This window comes from Bombina bombina, chromosome 1, assembly GCF_027579735.1.
Source record: "Bombina bombina isolate aBomBom1 chromosome 1, aBomBom1.pri, whole genome shotgun sequence".
Classification (NCBI taxonomy): Eukaryota; Metazoa; Chordata; class Amphibia; order Anura; family Bombinatoridae; genus Bombina; species Bombina bombina.
In genome coordinates, this window is record NC_069499.1 from 562,564,406 (window position 1) to 562,586,141 (window position 21,736).

A 21,736-nucleotide genomic window follows, 5' to 3' on the forward strand; every position below is an offset into this window, starting at 1 on the left:
TTTAATATGGGTTTCCTGAAGGAAGGCAACATTAACCCTTAATTTTTTAAGATATGATATAATTGTATTTCTTTTTATTGGGGATGTTAGTCCACCTATATTCCATGAAACCATTTTACAAACATTCTCTGTCATTGTTATTTAAAGAAGAAGGATAAGATAGTAACTGAAGTCTTGAGTTTTTGAGGGAAGGGGAGGAGAAGAAAAAAAAAAAGGGAAAAAGGAAAGGGAATCCCCTCTCCCCAGCCCCCCCCCCCTCCTCCTGAGCCCCCCCCCGCCAGCCCTGAGAAATTTCCCACAAGCCTTGCCCTTTAAAAGATGCAAAATTGGTCAGAATAATTCTGGCCAATGCATCATCCCTAATTACGGACTGGGTGTACATTATAACATTGTGAAAAAGATGCTCTTATTAGAGTTAATTTATATTTTGAAATAATTATTTTCCCCCTTTACTCAGTGTTTGGGGTATAATAATTTCCCCACCTATTGTTATTTTAAGTTTGGCTGGGTATATTAGGGTAGCTTGATAGCCTAGATTTATCAATCTTGTACATATTGGTGCTAGGTCTCTCCGCTTAGCTGAGGTTTCCATTGAAAAATCTTGAAAAACCATGATTTTAGTATTCCCAACTAGAATAGGTTGGTTTTGCCAGAAGTGTTGGAGCAGGATAAGTTTGTCTTGATAATTGAGTAGTTTAGCTATAATAGGCCTAGGGCGAGCGTTCGTTCTTTACGGATTATACCACCCTAACCTATGAACTCTTTCGATTATCATTTGGGGGTATGTTTTTGGTATTTGTAAAAGTTGTGGGATTGTTACTCTAATTAATTTGTTTAAATCCTCATACTGTTTTTCTTCGGGGACTCCAATTATTCTAATGTTGTTCCTACGTGCCCGATTTTCTAGATCTTCTATTTTTAATTGCATTTTCAGTACTTTGGCATTTATTTCCTTTAAAGCATGCAATTTTAAGCAACTTTCTAATTTACTCCTATTAGCAAATGTTCTTCATTCTTTTGGTATCTTTATTTGAAAAGCAAGAATGTAAGTTTAGATGCTGGCCCATTTTTGGTGAACAACCTGGGTTGTTCTTGCTGATTGGTGGATAAATTCATCCACCAATAAACAAGTGCTGTCCAGGGTTCTGGACTTTCATTTTCAATAAAGATAGCAAGAGAACAAAGAAAAAGTAATAATAGGAGTAAATTAGAAAGTTGCTTAAAATTGCATGCTCTATCTTAATCATGAAAGAAAAAAATTGGGTTCAGTATCCCTTTAAGGGATATTTTGAAGTTTTTCAGCTTTTGAGGTTCAAAAAAAATCTCTCTTTAATTTTAGACAACTTTTCCTTTTTTTTTTCTTTATCAAAAGATTTTTATTGTTACAACATTTTAGTGTTTGAATATATTAAGTTGCCCAACGTGAACATCCTCAGACAATATTCTGTGTGGGGGGATAAAAAGCCCCAAACATGGTACAGTGGCAACTTGTACAATAGTAAGCAGCTGCTTGTTCTACATATAAGATAAACATCATTTAAAAATGGAAGATCGCCCACATTAAAAAAGACTCAAGTGAGTATTGATGTTTAGAAATAAGGGAGGGGCATTTACCTCCTATTGCACACCCACCAGGCACCCATGTCATTCAACATACATCAACCCTAAATGCCAAAACATCAGAATGCCCTACATTTGATTTGCTATAGCATGAAAGTTTATGTAACATATGTTATTCCTGTGTTTCTTACAGACCTGTGTAATAAGGTTTAGATTGCAAATGGAGTGCAATCAGTAGCACAGGGTGCATTATCTTGTACTCAGGTCCTCACTAAGAATAAAGCATAATCTGGTATTACAAGTTAAAGGGACAGTCAACACCAGATTTTTTGTTGTTTAACCCCTTAATGACCACAGCACTTTTCCATTTTCTGTCCATTTGGGACCAAGGCTATTTTTACATTTTTGCAGTGTTTGTGTTTAGCTGTAATTTTCCTCTTACTCTTTTACTGTACCCACACATATTATATACCGTTTTTCTCGCCATTAAATGGACTTTCTAAAGATACCATTATTTTCATCATATCTTATCATTTACTATAAAAAAAATATAAAATATGAGGAAAAAATGGAAAAAAACACACTTTTTCTAACTTTGTCCCCCAAAATCTGTTACACATCTACAACCACCAAAAAACACCCATGCTAAATAATTTCTAAATTTTGTCCAGAGTTTAGAAATACCCAATGTTTACACGTTCTTTGCTTTTTTTTGCAAGTTATAGGGCAATAAATATAAGTAGCACTTTGCTATTTCCAAACCACTTTTTTTCAAAATGAGCGCTAGTTACATTGGAACCCTGATATCTGTCAGGAATACCTGAATATCCCTTGACATGTATATATTTTTTTTTAGAAGACATCCCAAAGTATTGATCTAGGCCCATTTTGGTATATTTCATGCCACCATTTCACCACCAAATGCGATCAAATAAAAAAAATTGTTCACTTTTTCACAAATTTTTTCACAAACTTTAGGATTCTCACTGAAATTATTTACAAACAGCTTGTGCAATTATGGCATAAATGGTTGTAAATTTTTCTCTGGAATCCCCTTTGTTCAGAAATAGCAGACATATATGGCTTTGACGTTGCTTTTTGGTAATTAGAAGGCCGCTAAATGCCACTGCGCACCATGCGTGTATTATGCACAGCAGGGAAGGGGTTAATAAGGGAGCATGTAGGGAGCTTTTTGGGGTAATTTTAGCTTTAGTGTAGTGTAGTAGACAACCCAAAGTATTGATCTATGCCCATTTTGGTATATTTCATGCCACCATTTCACCGCCAAATGCGATCAAATAAAGAAAAACGTTAAATTTTTCAAAATTTTACATTTCTCACTGAAATCATTTACAAACATTTTGTGCAATTATGGCACAAATGGTTGTAAATGCTTCTCTGGGGTCTCCTTTGTTCAAAAATAGCAGACATATATGGATTTGGTGTTGCTTTTTGGTAATTAGAAGGCCGCTAAATGCCACTGCGCACAACACGTGAATTATGCCCAGCAATGAAGGGGTTAATTAGGTAGCTTGTATGGAGTTTGCAGGGTTAATTTTAGCTTTAGTGTAGAGATCAGCTTCCCACCTGACACATCAGACCCCCTGATCCCTCCCAAAGAGCTCTCTTTCCTCCCCCACCCCAAAAATTGTCCCCGCCATCTTAAGTACTGGCAGAAAGTCTGCCAGTACTAAAATAAAAGGTATCCTTTTTTTATATATAGCATATTTACATATGCTGCTGTGTAAGATTCCCCCCTTAGCCCCCAACCTCCCTGATCCCCCCCCAATACAGCTCTCTAACCCTCCCCCTCTGCCTTATTGGGGGCCATCTTGGGTACTGGCAGCTGTCTGCCAGTACCCAGTTTGCATGTAAAAATGTCTTTATTTTTTTTTATTTTTGTGTTTTCTGCAGTGTAGCTTCCCCCCCCCCAAGACTAATCCCCCACCCCCTCCCAGATCCCTTAGATTACTTTAATCAGGGATTTTATCCCTCCTTTCTCCCCATAATAAAAAAAAACCTTTCTGTAGTGTAAGTGGTTCCCACCCGCTCCCTCCCCGTGCACGCGCCCGCCCACCACCCCCGTGCGCGCCCCCGGCGATACCGCCCCCGATCCCGCCCCCCTCTCTGACCAAGAAGCCATCGATGGCCGCCCACCCACCTCCCACTTCAGCTCCCACCCACCAACGAATGCGGCCATCGATGTCCGGTGCAGAGAGGGCCACAGAGTGGCTCTCTCTGCACCGGAGGGGTAAAAAATGTTATTGCAGGATGCCTCAATATCGAGGCATCCTGCAATAACCGGAAAACAGCTGGAAGTGATCAGGATCGCTTCCAGCTGCTTTCCACACTGAGGACGTGCAGGGTACGTTCTCAGGCGTTAACTGCCTTTTTTCTGAGGACGTACCCTGCACGTCCTCAGTCGTTAAGGGGTTAAAAAGATAGAGATAATCCCTTTATTACCCATTCCCCAGTTTTGCATAACCAACACTGTTATATTAATATACTTTTTACCTCTGTGATTACCTTGTATCTAAGCCTCTGCACACTGCCTGCTGATCACTTGACATTTTATTGATTATCTATTGACCTTTATTTTAGCCAATTAGTACAATGTCTGCCACAAGCCACGGGCATGATCACAATGTTATCTATATGGTTTACATTAACTAGCTCTCCCCTGTGGTGAAAAGCAAATAAAAAAGTATGCGATAAGAGGCGGCCTTCAAGGGCTTAGAAATGATCATATGAGCCTTCCTAGGTTTAGCTTTCAACTAAGAATACAAATAGAACAAAGCAAAATTGGTGATACAAGTAAATTGGAAAGTCTAAAATTACATGCCTTATTTGAAACATGAAAGTTTTTTTTGGACTTGACTGTCCCTTTAATGGTAAAAAAAAATATTAACCAGAGCATCTTAATGGTGTTAAAACTTTCATAGTGCCCCTTATACTTTTAATGGATTATGCAAGGAGTTCTATTAGTGCTTATATTACAAGTGGTGAAGTGTTGATATTACGTCTTGCTAGTTTGCAAAACAAAACAAATTAAAATGTTATGGAAATAAAGGTTTTAAGTCATAATTTCACTCAATACCTTTAAAACTTAGGTTTAATAATGAAAAAAAAAAAGGTTTAAAAACAGCATACAAGGGTATATGACATGGTGATGGACTGGGAAGGGGTCAAAGGTGTGTATTTATGTATGTATGTGTGTGTGTGTGTGTATGTATGTGTATGTGTGTGTGTGTGTGTGTGTGTATGTGCATGTGAGTGTGTGTATGTGTGTGTATATATGTCTGAGTGTGTATGTGTGTGTGTATATGTGTGTGTATATATGTGTGAGTGTGTATGTGTGTGTGTGTGTATGTGTGTATATGTGTGAGTGTGTGACATGTTTTATACTTATATTTCATTCATTTAAAAAGAATAGCACAGAACTACATGAAGAACTCTATTACGTGAGTGGAGCTTTTTGCATATCATCAGGTTGGTGCTCAAACGATATCTGGCATGAATAAAAGTCATATTATTTGCCATCTATGGTCAGATAGCACAGTTATGGTAGCGCTGGCTAGCACTAAGGAATTTTACATTTGCCGCCAACTTTCAGATAGTCCTGTCATGGTAGCGCTTTTCGGTGCTAAGGAAAAGTATATTCGGCACATTATTTATAGCTAATGTCACTAGGCAATATGACACAACTTTGTTCTCTTTGTATTCTTGATTGAAGAAGAAGCAACAATGCACTACTGGGAGCTAGCTAAATGCATTTGATTAGCCAATAACATGAAACATATATGTGCAGCAACTAATCAGGAGGAGCTCCTAAGTATGCCTAGGTATCCTTTTTCAACAAAGGTTATCAAGAGAAACAAATTATTAAAAGTAAATTTGAATGTTGTTTAAAATCACTTGCTCTATCTGAATCATTATAGATAGAAATTTGGGTTTTATGTCCCTTTAAGAACATATGCATAGAAGACTACAGGGTTTGGTAAGGGAGCTCAAAATTGGCAACTTAAAAAAACATAATTTATGTATGAACTTACCTGATAAATTCATTTCTTTCATATTGCCAAAAGTCCATGAGCTAGTGATGATTGAAATATAGAATCCTATCAGGAGGGGCAAAGTTTCCCAAACCTCAAAATGCCTATAAATACACCCTACACCGCACCCACAATTCAGTTTAACGAATAGCCAAGTAGTGGGGTGAAAAAACAAGGAGTAAAAAAGCATACAAAAAGAGGTACTGGAAAAATAATTGTGCTTTTATACAAAAATCATAACCACCATAAAAAGGGTGGGCCTCATGGACTCTTGCCAATATGAAAGAAATGAATTTATCAGGTAAGTGCTTTCATAAATTATGTTTTCTTTCATGTAATTGGCAAGAGTCCATGAGCTAGTGACGTATGGGATAGAAATACCCAAGATGTGGGAGACCACAGAAGAGTCAATAGAAATGGAGGGATAAAATAAAAACAGCTATTTCCGCTGAAAAAATGAAATCCACAAAAAAATAAGTCTTTCTTAAATTTCACATAAAGTTCAAGAAGAAGAATCAAACTGAGACATTTGCCTGAATAATTTTTCTACCAAAGACTGCTTCAGAAGAAGCAAATACATCAAAATGCTAAAATGTAGTAAATGTATGCAAAGAAGACCAAGTTGCTGCTTTGCAAATCTGATCAACCAAAGCTTCATTCTTAAAAGCCCAAGAAGTGGCAACTGATCTAGTAGAATGAGATGTAATTCTCTGATGCGGAGACTGTCCCGCCTCCAAATAAGACTTGTGAATTAAAAGCTTTAACCAAGAAGCCAAAGAAATTACAGAGGCTTTCTGACCTTTCCGAGGACCAGAAAAAAACAACAAATAGACTAGAAGTCTTCCTGAAATCTTTAGTAGCTTTGACATAATATTTCACAGCTCTTACATCATACAAAGGATGTAAAGATCTTTCAAGAGTATTCTTGGGATTAGGATACAAGGAAGGAACAACAATTTTCCTACTAATGTTGTTAGAATTCACAACCTTAGGAAGAAATTTAAACGAAGTCCGCAAAACAGCCTTATCCTGATGGAAAATCAGAAAAGGAGACTCTTTTAGCTGAAGAGATAGCCAAAAGAAACAACACTTTCCAAGAAAGTAGTTTAATATCCAAAGCATGCAAAGGCTCAAAAGGAGGAGCCTGCAAAGCCTTCAAAACCAAATTCAGACTCCAAGGAGGAGAGATTGATTTAACAACAAGCTTGATACAAACCAAAACCTGAACAAAAAAGCGAATATCAGGAAGTTTAGCAATCTTTCTATGAAATAAAACAGAAAGAGCAGAGATTTTTTCAGACAAACCTTTATCCAAACCATCTTGAATAAACTGTAAAATTCTAGGAATCATAAAAGAATGCCAAGAGAATTTATGAGAAAAACACCATGAAATATAGGTTTTCCAAACCTGATAATAAATCTTCCTTGAAACAGACTTACAAGTCTGTAGCATAGTATTAATCACTGAGTCAGAGAAACCTCTACGACAAAGTACTAAGCGTTCAATTTCTATACCTTCAAATTTAGTGATTTGGGATCCTGATGGAAAAACTGCCCTTGAGACAGAAGGTCTGGCTTTAAAGGAAGCGGCCAAGGTTGGCAACTGGACATCCGGACAAGATCCGCATACCAAAACCTGTGAGGCCATGCTGGTGCTATCAGAAACACATGCGATTATTACAATATGATCTTGGAGATCACCCTTGGAAGAAGATCTAGAGGCGGAAAAATTTAAGCAGGTTGGTAAAACCAAGGAACTGCTAACGCATCCTGCATCTCCGCCTGAGGATCCCTGGACCTGGAGAGGTACCTGGGAAGCTTCTTGTTTAGATGGGAAGCCATCAGATCTATTTCGGGGAGACCCTACAGCTGTACAATCTGACAAAATACATCTGGATGGAGAAACCACTCCCCTGGATGTAAAAGACTGACGACTGAGATAATCAGCTTCCTAATTGTCTATACCTGGGATATGTATTGCAGAAATTAGACAGGAGTTGGATTCCGCCCAAGAAAGTATCCGAGATACTTGATGATTGACATATGCCACAGTTGTGATATTGTCTGGCTGAAAACTAATTAATAATTCTCTCTTTAATAGTAGCCAAGCTGAAGAGCCCTGAAAATAGCACGGAGTTCTAAAATATTGATTGGTAACCTCGCCTCCTGAGGATTCCAAACTCCTTGTGCTGTCAGAGACCCCCAGCCAGCTCCCCAACCTGTGAGACTTGCATCTGTTGAAATCGCAGTCCAGGCAGGACGAGCAAAAGAGGCCCGTTGAATAATCCAATGATGGTCTAACCACCAGGACAGAGAGCATTGAATGTTGGGATTTAACTATATCAACTGTGATATCCGAGTATAATCCCTGCACCATTGATTCAGCATGCAAAGTTGCAGAGGTCTCATATGAAAATGAGCAAAGGGGATCGCGTCCAATGCTGCAGTCATGAGACCTAAAACTTACATGCACATAGCCACTGAAAAGAATGATCGAGACTGAAGATTTCAACAGGCAGAAACCAATTTCATTCATCTCTTGTCTGTTAAAAACAGAGTCATGGACACTGAATCTATCTGGAAACCTAAAAAGGTGACCCTTGTCTGAGGAATCAAGGAACTCTTTGGTAAATTGATCCTCCAACCATGTCTTTGAAAAACAACACAAGTTGATTTGTGTGAGATTCTGCTAAATAAAAAGATTGAGCCAGTACCAAGATATCGTCCAAATAAGGAAAAACCTTGGAGTTGTTGCTAGGCCAAATGGAAGAGCAACAAACTGGTAATGCTTGTCTAGAATAGAGAATCTCAGAAACCGATAGTGGTCTGGATGAATCAGAATATGAAGATACGCATCCTGTAAGTCTATTGAGGACATGTAATGACCTTGCTGAACAAAAGGCAGAATAGTCCTTATAGTCACCATCTTGAAAGTTGGGACTCTTACAAAATTATTCAAAAACTTCAGATCCAGAACTGGTCTGAAAGAATTTTCCTTCTTCAGGACAATGAATAGATTTTAATAAAAACCCAGACCCTGTTCCACAATTGGAACTGGTACAATTACTCCTGAAAGCTTTAGATCTGAAACACACTTCAGAAAAGCCTGAGCTTTCACAGGATTTGTTAGAACGTGAGAGAGAAAAAATCTTCTCACAGGAGGTCTTATTCTGAAACCTATTCGATACCCCTGAGAGGCAATATTCTGAATCCAATGATTCTGAATGGAACCTGCCCAAATGTATTTAAATAATTTCAATCTGCCCCCCACTAGCAGAACTGAATCGAGGGCTGCACCTTCATGCAGTATTGGGGGCAGGCTTTGGTTTCTTGTAAGTCTTGGATTCATTCCAACTCAAGGATGGCTTCCAATTGGAGCCAGAGTCTTTAGAGGAAGGAGTAGTTTTCTGTTCTCTATTCTGACGAAAGGAGCAAAACCGATTGGAAGCTTTAGATTTGCCTTTAGACTTTTTATCTTGAGGGAAAAAAAACTCCCTTCCACCCAGTAATAGTGGAAATAATAGAATCCAACTGGGAACCAAACCAATTTTTACCCTGGAATGATAGAGATAGTAACCTAGATTTAGATACCATGTCAGCATTCCATGATTTGAGCCATAAAGCTCTTCTAGCTTAAATAGCCACATACATAGATTTAACATTAATCTTGATGATATCAAAAATAGCATCACAGATAAAATGATTAGCATATTGAAGCAAACTAATAATGCTATGCAATTCAGAGTCTTTTTCCCATTGTGCTAAGCTATTCAAACAAAAAGTTGATGCAGCCGCAACATCAGCCATAGAAATGGCAGGTCTGAGCATATAGCCAGAATGCAAATAAGCCTTCCATACATAAGATTCCATCTTCCTATCTAAAGGATCCTTAAAATAAGTACTATCTTCCATAAGAATAGTAGTACGTTTAGCAAGAGTAGAAATAGCCCCACCAACCTTAGGGACTTTTCCCCAAAACTCTAATTTAGCCACTGGCAAAGGATTCAACTTTTTAAACCTTGAAGAAGAAACAAAAGAAATACCAGGCTTAGACCATTCCTTAGCAATCACATCAGAAATAGCATCAGAAACAGGAAAAACCTCAGGAGTAGTCACAGGAGGTTTACAGACATAATTTAAACATTTACTGGATTTATTATCAAGAGGACCAGACTCCTCAATATCCAAAGTTAGTAACACTTTTTTTTAACAAAGAACGAATATACTTAATCTTAAAAAGATAAGATGATTTATCAGTGTCAATGTCTGAAGTAGGATCTTCTGAGTAAGAGAGATCCTCATCAGAGGAGGATATATTAGTATGTTGCCGGTCATTACAAATTTCATCAGTATTATGAGAAGTTTTAAAAGACCTTTTACATTTATTTGAAGGCAGTATAGCAGCCATAGCCTTCTGTATCGCATCAGCAATATAATTTTTCATATCAACAGGGATATCATGTACTTTAGATGTTGAAGGAACAACAGATACTTTACTAGCACTAATAGAAACATTTTCTGCATGCAAAAGCTTATCATGACAACTGTTACATACTACAGCTGGAGATATAATCTCCACTAGTTTACAACAGATACACTTATCTTTCGTAGAACTGTGTTCAGGCAGCATGGTTCCTACAGCAGCTTCTGAGACAGGATCAGATTGAGACATTTTGTAAAAAGTAAAAAAAGAAAACATAACATTAAACAGAAAGATCTTATTTCCACATATAGCAGTTTCAGGAATTGGAAAAAATGCAAATGCTAAAATTGGCAAAAAAAGCAAATAGCATAGCCCTGTGAGCATAAAGAAGGCAATGAGCATATAGGAAGTGAGGTAAAATAAAACTAAATTTTTTGGAGCCAAGTATGACGTACGACGCAAAAGGAAGTTGAGAATTTTTTTGGCGCCAACAAACATCTGGAAATGACGCAACTCGCGTCATAACAAACACAATTTCGCGCCAAACAACCTAGTGTCAACTAAGACGCAGGAAATGATGAACTTGCGTTATGACAGACGCACATTCGCGCAAAAAAATATTGCGCCAAGAATGACACAATAAATAACAGCCTTTTGCGCCCTTGCAAGCCTAATTTGCCCGCAAGTTTTCCAAAGAAAAAACAAGTCAATTTGAAAAAAGGACTATACCCCAGGTAAGACAAACTTCCTAAAACATGATTCCCATAACAAAACTGCTGGACTGCAAAATACATATATTTAAAACTTTATATTAAGCACCAAACCATAGCTGAGAGTGTCTTAAATATATATATATATATTTTTTAAACTCTTTATTTTATACCAGCAACAACATATACAAAATCAACGAAAGGAAAGAAAATCAGATTTAGAGCCATTATGCAGTATGTTTGAGCATTACATCACGCCAATACAGTACAAAGTGAAAACCAGACATACATTTAAACAAACAAAATAAGTTAATGTCTTCTTATTGCTCTACAAAAAACAGAAAAAAAAATCAATAAATGTTCCAGCAACCTATTGCTGGAGCTAGCCAAGCTGGTAATTTTCTGGTTTCTATAATACCCATAAAACAATATAAAAAAAAAAGAAAAGAAAAAAAAAAAAGGAAAGTAACCCTGGATACTGTTCTTCCACCACAGTTCCCTGAACCAATATGTCTCCACCTAACTAGTAACTACTGTAATATTTCTAAATGGATACATTATCTGTTCCTGTTGTATTTTACCCAAAGATCTTATCAAAGGACCTCACTTTTTAAGAAACAGCTTTACTTCATTTTCTTTAAATGCTTATGTTGCATGTTGTTCTAAGATCATCTGTTTCATAAGAAAGTTCTTCCATTCCAGGAAACTAGGTTTTTTTTTATTTTTCCAATTTTTAAATATAATATTTCTAGCAGTTAACACCACTATATTTACCAATTTAATATCTTGAATCCGATCCTCTTTATCAACCAAAAAAATAATTTGTTCTATATTGAAATAGGTCTGTCTATCAAGAATATTAAAGAGCCAAAATTCAATCTTTCGCCAAAATTGTTTGATCATTGGACACTCCCATAACATATGAATAAGGTCCGCTGCTAACATTTTGCATTTAGGACATTTATCAAACTCTTTATTCCCCCAATCTGAACCTTTTTTGGGAGTATAATAGGTTTTATATAATAATTTTATATGCACCTCCCTCCACGTCTCCGATAACGTTATTTTAGCCACACTTTGTATTGATTTTTTTAAATAATCTGGATCTATCTGAAAGTGGAAACTCCACTTTCCAGCTATATGCTCTAAGTTGGCTAAACCTTCTTGCATTGATAACATTTTATACCACAGTGATATAGAGTAAATTCCATGCTTAACCATTCCTATCCAAGATTCGATTTTCTCCCAGTTCCAATCATATCCATTATTTCTAACTAATTTATCTGTATAATGCTTTACTTGTAAGTAGGCAAAAAAATCTTTGTTAAACAAGCCAAATTCTTCCTTTAACATCTCAAAGGACTTCACAAATTTTCTATCTAGATAATTTGATGTATATATTTAAGACCTTTTCTTTCCCAGTTTTTAAATATTGCAGAGTTTATGCCTTCAGGAAAAGCCGGATTATTCTGAATTTTCAAATATTTGTATATCTTAAATTGAGCCTTAAGCTTTTCACATATTTTTTGCCACGCCCATATAGGATAATATATTGTTTTTAACCTCTTCAGTTCTATCGGTAGTTCTGGTCCTGATAGATGCAAAAAATTTATAATTTTAAATGGGGGAAAAAAATGTAGTTCTATTTCAGGTATTGTATAGTATGCAGCTTCTGTGATCCATTCTATCCCTATCCTACTCAAAATTATCCAGTTATAATATTCTAGGTTCGGGAGTGCAAAACCCCCGTTTTCCCTCTGTAAAAATATTTTTTTCATTGAGATTCTAGATTTCCTTCCATTCCAAATAAACTTTTGAATATCTGATTTCAATTTTTTTTTTTTTCAAAACTTTTTTATTAAGAATCCATGATATAAATAGATCGACAAAACATGGAAAATTACAATAATAACAATCACATAGTCAATCCTACAGGGAAAGATACAATGTGTGAGTAATGCATCCTGGAATCTTGTTTTAACCTTTTTCCTTATCAAAGAAAACAATACCAAACTAACATTAACATTAGTAAGGACATCTCAATGCTTATCTCATTATATAACCAAGTCTACCTGAAAATACCTTTTATAGGCTTCGCTCATGTATGGACAAGATCTAACTATGCATCCTGTCAAGAAAACTTTAAGCATTATCAAGTGGCCTGGGTTGGGGCTTATTAGATTTAATATAATTTTCCCAGGTTATTTGTAGCTCTATGAATTGGTCCCTTTTGTCTTGTAAATAGGAACCATATTCCTCTAATTCGATCAAGTCTGTGACCTTGCTGCGCCACATGGCCAGTGAGGGGATCTCTGGCGATCTCCAGTTTAGTGCAATTAATGCCTTTAAACTATTTGTCATAATTTTTAGCAGGGGTTTAAAGTGAGGCTGGGGCAGTTTGATAGATTTATTTAGCAACCACACTAGGGGGTCCAGCGGGAGGCTGGTTTGAAAGATGTGCTCTATCTCTGTAATTATTGTACACCACAACCAGTTTATCTGGGAGCACCACCACCACATATGACTCATGCCACTACCAACGTGTCCACACCTCCAGCAGCGGTTATTGGTCTGTGGGAAAAGTTTATGGATTCTCCTAGGGGTCAGGTACCAACCATGAAGTATTTTATAATTAATTTCCTTGATGGATGCTGACATGGAGGCAGATTTGGTATTGTGAAAGATATTAGTCGCTGTCTGAGGTGTGATAATGACCCCCAGTTCCCTATCCCACATCTCTATGGAGCCGGGGTAGGTTACCTGGTGGCAGCTGGGTAATAATGGTGTAGATATGGGAGAGACAGTGTCTAATTGGTGGAGTAGATGTGTATATTTTCTCAATGTTGGTTAGCGGCCGTAACATGTTCAGGCGTTGTGGATGTGTTGTGATATAATGGTGTACCCTTCTGTATGAAAACCAATTACTGGCCCAGTTGTGACCTGTTTCTATTAATTGTTCCTGGGAATTCATCTGGTCGTTATTGGTTAGGGTCCAGAGTGGAACATCTATGTCTTTGTGTTGTGTCCTTGAACCTCTAGCTAGGGTTAACAGGGTGAGCTCGTTATTGTGAAGGAGTGATGTTAAAGGGCCTGGGCAGGAGGATATATATGGGTTTGTCCTGTTGGAGGAATCCCAAATTCTCAGTGTTTCCTGTGTGATCGGGTTATTAATTAGTTTATATAGTACCTGGAAGCCTGGGTTCCAACATAGAGAGGGGAGATTAAAGCCAGAACTAAGGTTCTCCTCCAATGAGACCCATCTCTTGTGGTCCCCATGAATCCTCCAGTCAAGAATTCTTTGGAGAAAAATAGACCTCTGGTATGAGTCAATATCTGGGACTCCCAAACCCCCTTGAATTGTGGAGCGGGACATTATGAGTTTATTTATCCTAGGGGGGACGTCTGTTCCAGATGAACAAACTAAACGACTGTTGCATCTGTATGTATGTGCTGGGGAGCTGTATAGGAAGGGTCTGCATAATATAGAGCAGTCTCGGGAAGATGTTCATTTTAATTGTATTTATCCTCCCTAACCAGGACAAATGGTTCCTAGTCCAGGACGAGGGGTCTCGTGTTAAGTCAATTTTTATGGTTGTGTAGTTCAACTTGAACAATGATTCAAAGTTATCTGCTAAGTGTATCCCCAAATATTTTAGGGAATCTTTATTCCATTTTAACGGGCATATTTTAGTGATCATGTTTTCCATTAGAGGGTTGATGGCTACCCCTAGCATCTCAGATTTGTTTTGGTTAATTTTATAATTAGAAAGGTTATGGAATGTCTCTAACTCCTCAAGTAAGTGCGGGATTGACTCGACTGGTACCGTTAGGGAGAATACTGATTGCAATTTTTTAAATCTTTTTTAGAAATTGGTGTTGGAATACTTTGCATAATATAAAGTATTTTAGGAAATATTATCATTTTGTATAAATTTATTCTACCCACAATAGAGAGGGGCAACTTAGACCAAAATTTAAGCTCTTCACTTATTTTTTTAAACAGCGGAGTAAAATTCATGCTATACCACCTGTCTTCAGACGGAGATATATATATATTCCTAAGTATCTTATACCTTCTGGTGAATTTTTAAAATATTCCTTAATTTTAATATTAGTTTGCCCATTGATCATCATTAATTCCGACTTACTTGAATTTATTTTATAGCCAGACAAATAAAAGCAAATCATCTGCATATAGGGCAATCTTGCATTCATACTGCTCTATTTTAATTCCCTCTATCTTCTCTCTTAGAACACATGCTAAAGGTTCTATAACAATGGCAAATAACAAAGGAGACAAAGGGCATCCTTGTCTAGTGCCTCTCTTTAAAATTATATCACCCGAAATTTGACCATTGACTAATAACGCTGTGTGAGGAAAGTTATATAATTTTTCAATCAACTTAATTATCCTTTCATGAAAGCCAAACTGCCTTAAAGAAGTATATAGGTGATTCCATTCTATAGAATCAAACGCTTTATGTGCGTCTAATGAGATAATAGCGGCATCACAATTCTTATCTTGTATCCTCATATTACTTTGCTTTTCAAAGTAGTCTAAAACAAGAAAAACTTTTCTGATATTGGATGCAGAGTTTCTACCTTTCAAAAAACCTGTTTGATCTTTGTGTATTACATGTTTAAGTATTGTTTGAAATCTCTCCGCCATTATACCGGTTAGCAACTTATAATCTACGTTTAAGAGAGATATAGGTCTATATGAATCCATTTGATCGCTTTTTTTATTTGGCTTTAATATTAAAGAGGTCCAGGAGGACGTAAAGTTGATTGACATATCTTTTCAATCACAGAAGTAAGAGTTAAAAAGGGACTTAAGATTAGGTATTATGTGCTCAGATAAAATTTTATAATACTCATTAGGCAATAAGTCTGGACCAGGCGATTTATTATTCTTAAGATTTTTTATCGCCTCTTCAATTTCCTTCTCTGTGATCGGTTCTATTATTTTATTCATCTCATCTCTATCTACCATTGGGAGTTTTAAATTAGACCAACATTTTTCTTTATTACAAAGATTTAAATTTTCAGCACTATATACCTTTTGGTAATATTCTTCTAATGCTTTCATGATCTCCTCTGTTTTATTCAATATTAACCCTTCTTTGTTCAAAGTGGCAATAAAGTTATGTCTCCTAGATTTATTGGCTAATTTCGCAAGTATTTTTCCAGATTTATTCCCATATCTAAAATATTTTGAACTGGCTTTAATCTCTTGTTGTGCGGTGTTGTTCAGTAACCATATATCTCTTGCTTCTTTAGCCTCTCCATATTTCTTCCAATTAAGTTTGGAGGGTTCACTTATAACTCTATTATATGTTAGCGTGAGTCTTCTAGTAATTTCCTTCTCTTTTTTTTTTTTATCATACATAGGTATGCTATGATTTCTCCCCTTATTACAGTTTTAGATGCCTCCCAAAAAAGTTCCAATCTATTAGAGTATTCATGATTATTACGTACATAATCCTGCCACTTTGCAACTAAAAATGTTTTAAACTTCACGTTCTCCAAAAAATATGTTGGAAAACGAAATCTTTTAATTATAGGATTATACATATTTATCTTCAAGTTTAATGTTATAGGAGCATGATCTGCCAGGATTATGTCTCTTATTGTAGTGTCTGCCTCAATATCAAGCAATTTTTCTGAAATCAAAAACATATCTATTCTAGAGAGGGTCTTGTGTGTTTTCGACACACAGGTATAGTCTTTACTCACTGGGTTATTTTCCCTCCATATATCTTTAATATTTAGATTATTCATACGTTTTTTAAGAAGTTTGGATTCAACATTATCCCTTTTACTCTTTTTGGTAATTTCACCATCTCTAAATCTATCTATTGGTACTTGACAAACCATGTTAAAATCTCCATCCAGTATAAGTGTGCCCTCTGTCTCCATCAGTATTTGTGTCTGGAGATCTGCCCAAAAATTAGGGGAATGCTCATTTGGTCCGTATATATTGCAGATTGTAATAATTTTCCCCTTAAATTCTATTTTTAAAAGTATATATCTCTCATTTGGATCTAAAAAACAAGTCTTCATCTTAAAATCTAAATTTTTCTTTATTAGGATAGCTACTCCTCTCTTTCTACTTTTACAGGGGGTTCCTAACATCGTACCTACCCAATTAGTTTTCAATTTTTCCAACTCTTTCTTTTTTAAATGGGTCTCATGTATTAATGCTATATCAGTCCCTATTGTTTTAAGTTGTTTAAGGATTGCTTTCCTTTTTAGTGGGGAGGTAATTCCACCTACGTTCCATGAGGTATATTTAATTAAGCATACAAGAAAAAGAACTCAGTAGTGCTGAAAAACAGATGCGTGAGAAACCACTTAAGGTCAGCTAATAGTGCGGTATATTCCAAACTGTATTCCAGCTTAGGGAAACTTTCATCGGTAACTGCATAGGCAAATCTATCAAGATTAATCCCCCACTGCTGCCCAAGCCTGCTTACTCTACCGGACACTTTGGGATCTACGATGCACGGGTACCTTATACCATCTCCGAGTGCTCGTCTCTTCACCGGCTCAGCTGCTTGGCGTCCTCGTGGGTCTGCAGATGTACAGCTTCTCTCCTTCTCGATGGGCGCTAGATCCTATTTGCTGGTAAAAGCGTCAATCAGCAGTAACCAATCCGTGGAAAGAACTGATGCTGAAAATCCACCAATGTCTATTAGCTGCAAACACACACCTCCCCACAGCTCAACAATCCAGGATTCACTGGCAAAATATAGGAATATAGAAAAGCGGTAGTCCTGGAGAGTATAATTAAAACGTCTTTATTTCAAACTCAGATTAAAAACGAATGGCAATCACAAGTAAAAGCATAACAGGTGTGGCACTGTTTGGCTTACGCGTTTCGGCTGGGAGCCGTAGTCATAGCCTATAGTGCTATGTGACACACCTCTCTAAATACTCATACCTAAAATCCTATTGGTTAAAAAAATGAAACACACCTGTTAATTACCTACTCTATACACAGTGAAACTAATATATACATAACCTCCAAAGCAATTAAACCTTAACAAATGTGCCAAGTACAGAATTCACTTTTGCAGGGAATAAGCATATTGCGGAGTAAGAGATACACACCAAAACCTCAATGGAATAATACATAAAGGCAAAATAAAGATAATGCGATATAAAATATGGAAAACTCAAGGAATACAATATGTACCACTATTGGCTATGCATATTATCACTGCACCAAAGAATATGCGGGGTCAGAAAAACAAAACGAGTATTACACATTGAAAGTTATATTACTATTCATGGTAGACCCTAACCCTGTAACATAACTATAAATCATAATAGTATGAAATAATGTAGGGTAAAATTTCTAAAACAATGTTGCATGATTGTCCTAAGTATTCAAGGGTAAGGTATATATGGAAAAGGTGAAACTACCTAAATAGCACAAGTGATTACCAGGTCCTAAAATGATAAATGTGACATGCATAGGAGAGGCTCACAGAGAGCTGAAAAGACCTGAACAGTTACCACAAATTCATGATATCATACTTGGAGTTGAGACCATTTGGAATACGAGTGCCCATTGTAAAAATCCAATGTGCCTCTCTCAACTCCAGTATGCGGTCAATGGAGCCACCCCTTTTAGGTCTGTGAACCCTTTCTATAGCGTTCCAGGAAAAGGAAGAAAGGTTCCCTCCATGGTATACCCCAAAATGCTGGACTACAGGGGTACTCGATTTAACTGTAGTGAAAGAGGAAAGGTGTTCCCTAATTCTGGTGTTTACTTCTCTGGAGGTGAGACCTATGTATTGAATTTTACATGAGGAGCAATTAAGTACATAAATAACATTAGTACATGTACAATTTAAGAGTGTTTTAATGTTAAATGTTTTTCCTGTAACATAACTGGTAAATGTATTTCCAGTGCGTGCAAAGTCACACGGTTTGCATTTCCTATGGCCGCATTTATGCATGCCCTGATGTCTAATCCAAGCACAAGCGTCATTAGTCTTAGTGGGCAGCATAGTTGGGGATAGCTGGGAGCCCAATGTGGGACCTTTCCTATATGCACACCTAACACCACTTTTAACAGTTTCAATTAGTTTATCATCTGCGTTAAGGATTTTAAAGTGCTTGCGTATAATGGAACAAATATCATTGTATTGTCCACTATGTGTGGTGACAAACGTCACTCCATCAAAGGGCTTGGAATCATTTGTCTGTTTGTCTACCAAAAGACTGTCTCTGGTTTTGGAGCTCACCAAGTGTTTAGCCTTACGAATGGCTTTTATTGGATATCTGCGTTGTTGTAGCCTAGATTCAAGGTCCCTGGCTAGAATCTTGAAGTCACTGTCATCTGAACAGTTTCTTTTTAATCTGATCATCTCCCCTTTAGCAATTGCTTCTGGGACATGTTTCGGATGGCAACTAGTCCCGAATAGGACTGAATTCCCTGAGATGGGTTTCCTATAGGAAACTGTTTTAACTTTACCATCTGGGAGCCCTATAAGGGTAAGATCTAGAAAATTGGCACTTTTGTCATTAAATTCAAATGTAAATTTGAGATTCATGTCATTTGAATTCAGGGATGAACAGAATTCTAGAGCTTGCTGTTGGGTTCCTGTCCATATGAAGATCAGATCGTCTATATATCTTCTATATGTGGATATATAGACACGAAAAGGGTTACTATCTCCAAAGATGTGGAAGAACTCCCAGAATCCTAGGAACAGATTAGCATAAGATGGGGCAAATTTTGCCCCCATCGCTGTTCCACACCTTTGGAGATAGTACACCCCCTCGAACACAAAAAAGTTGTGTGTAAGGAGGAACCCCACAACCTTCACAATGAAACAATTGAAATCTTCAGTATAATTACCAAAGTTGTCTAAGAAAAAACAAATTGCCTTCAAACCTATGTCATGGGGTATACAGGAGTAGAGTGAGACAGCATCCACAGTTAACCATCTGGATTGTGGTGTCCAGACTACATTTTTCATTAACTGCAAAATATGTTTTGTGTCTCGCAAATGCGAGGGTAATGAAATAACCATTGGCTGTAGGATGCTGTCCACCCACTCAGATAAATTACACAGCAGGGAATCAACCCCACTTACAATTGGGCGACCTTTAACTTCAAGGAGGGACTTGTGGACCTTAGGAAAATGGTGGAAGGCAGGAATTTTTGGAAAATCAGGGACCAAGTATGCAAAGGTAGTTGGATCAATGAACCCTGATTCCACACCCTCATCCAAAAGATCCACAAGCTCCCTCCTGAAGACAGAGGTGGGATCACCTTTAAGGATGGAATATTCCTCCCTATTGTTGAGTTGCCTTAATGCTTCAGCCACATAAGTTTCACGGTCAAGAACAACAGTCATACCTCCTTTATCGGCTTTTCTTATGGTGATACTAGAGTTATCTTTTAACTCTTTGACTGCTGCTCTTTCCCTGAAACTTAGGTTGTTTTTAGGTCGTTTCTTGGACTGTTTGAGAGCAATAAGATCTTGTTCAACCCTGTTGTAAAAAGTTTCTATAACATTACCCCTAACCTGTATGGGGTAAAAAGTAGATTTTCCCTTCATCAGGGGGCCTCTACTAAGAGTGCCTTGCGTGTTATGAATAGATTCTGACTGTAATTGTTGCAGAGAGACCACATCACATGTTTGTGAGAAGGAGAGAGACTCATTATAAGTCGAAGTCCCCTGTTGTTCATTATCACTGACTTCACTAGTAGCGGAAAAATATTTTTTTAAAGTTATATTTCTGGTAAATTTATTGAGATCCAATAGGGTTTTAAACACATCGAAGTCATTGGTAGGTGAAAAGTTAAGCCCCAGACTAAGTACTTTTAATTGATCAACAGTAAGCAATGTGGAAGATAAATTAATAACATTACTGTATGTAGCATCTATTTGTACTTTGAGATTGGTTTGACTTGTCTCAGCTGGTACAGCTAATAATAGAAATGTAACGTTTTCTGGAAGTGATACTGAGTATAGTACTGATGGCAGTGATGAAATATCAAACATTCAAACATCAGGTGTAACTGCCAGTATTATCACTAGCGAACCTCAGTGTGTAGGAGAGATACAAAGTAACTCACAACCTGTACATAGGTCTATAACCACTCCCCATCCACATTTAGCAGAGACATCTCATAATATAACTCCCCAAACTAACTCTAACTACTCCATGTATCCTATACCTGTATCCCAGTCAGGTCTACATGTTAATGCCATACAAACAGGAAATATAGGCCTTATGGAACAGGTTTTTCCCCAGGACCAGATCCCACACAAAGGGGGAGGGAGAAAGTCCAAAACACAGTCTTATCACAACTCGCAGGGACAGCAGAGATACCAGCTGAGACAAGTCAAACCAATCTCAAAGTACAAATAGATGCTACATACAGTAATGTTATTAATTTATCTTCCACATTGCTTACTGTTGATCAATTAAAAGTACTTAGTCTGGGGCTTAACTTTTCACCTACCAATGACTTCGATGTGTTTAAAACCCTATTGGATCTCAATAAATTTACCAGAAATATAACTTTAAAAAAATATTTTTCCGCTACTAGTGAAGTCAGTGATAATGAACAACAGGGGACTTCGACTTATAATGAGTCTCTCTCCTTCTCACAAACATGTGATGTGGTCTCTCTGCAACAATTACAGTCAGAATCTATTCATAACACCCAAGGCACTCTTAGTAGAGGCCCCCTGATGAAGGGAAAATCTACTTTTTACCGCATACAGGTTAGGGGTAATGTTATACAAACTTTTTACAACAGGGTTGAACAAGATCTTATTGCTCTCAAACAGTCCAAGAAACGACCTAAAAACAACCTAAGTTTCAGGGAAAGAGCAGCAGTCAAAGAGTTAAAAGATAACTCTAGTATCACCATAAGAAAAGCCGATAAAGGAGGTATGACTGTTGTTCTTGACCGTGAAACTTATGTGGCTGAAGCATTAAGGCAACTCAACAATAGGGAG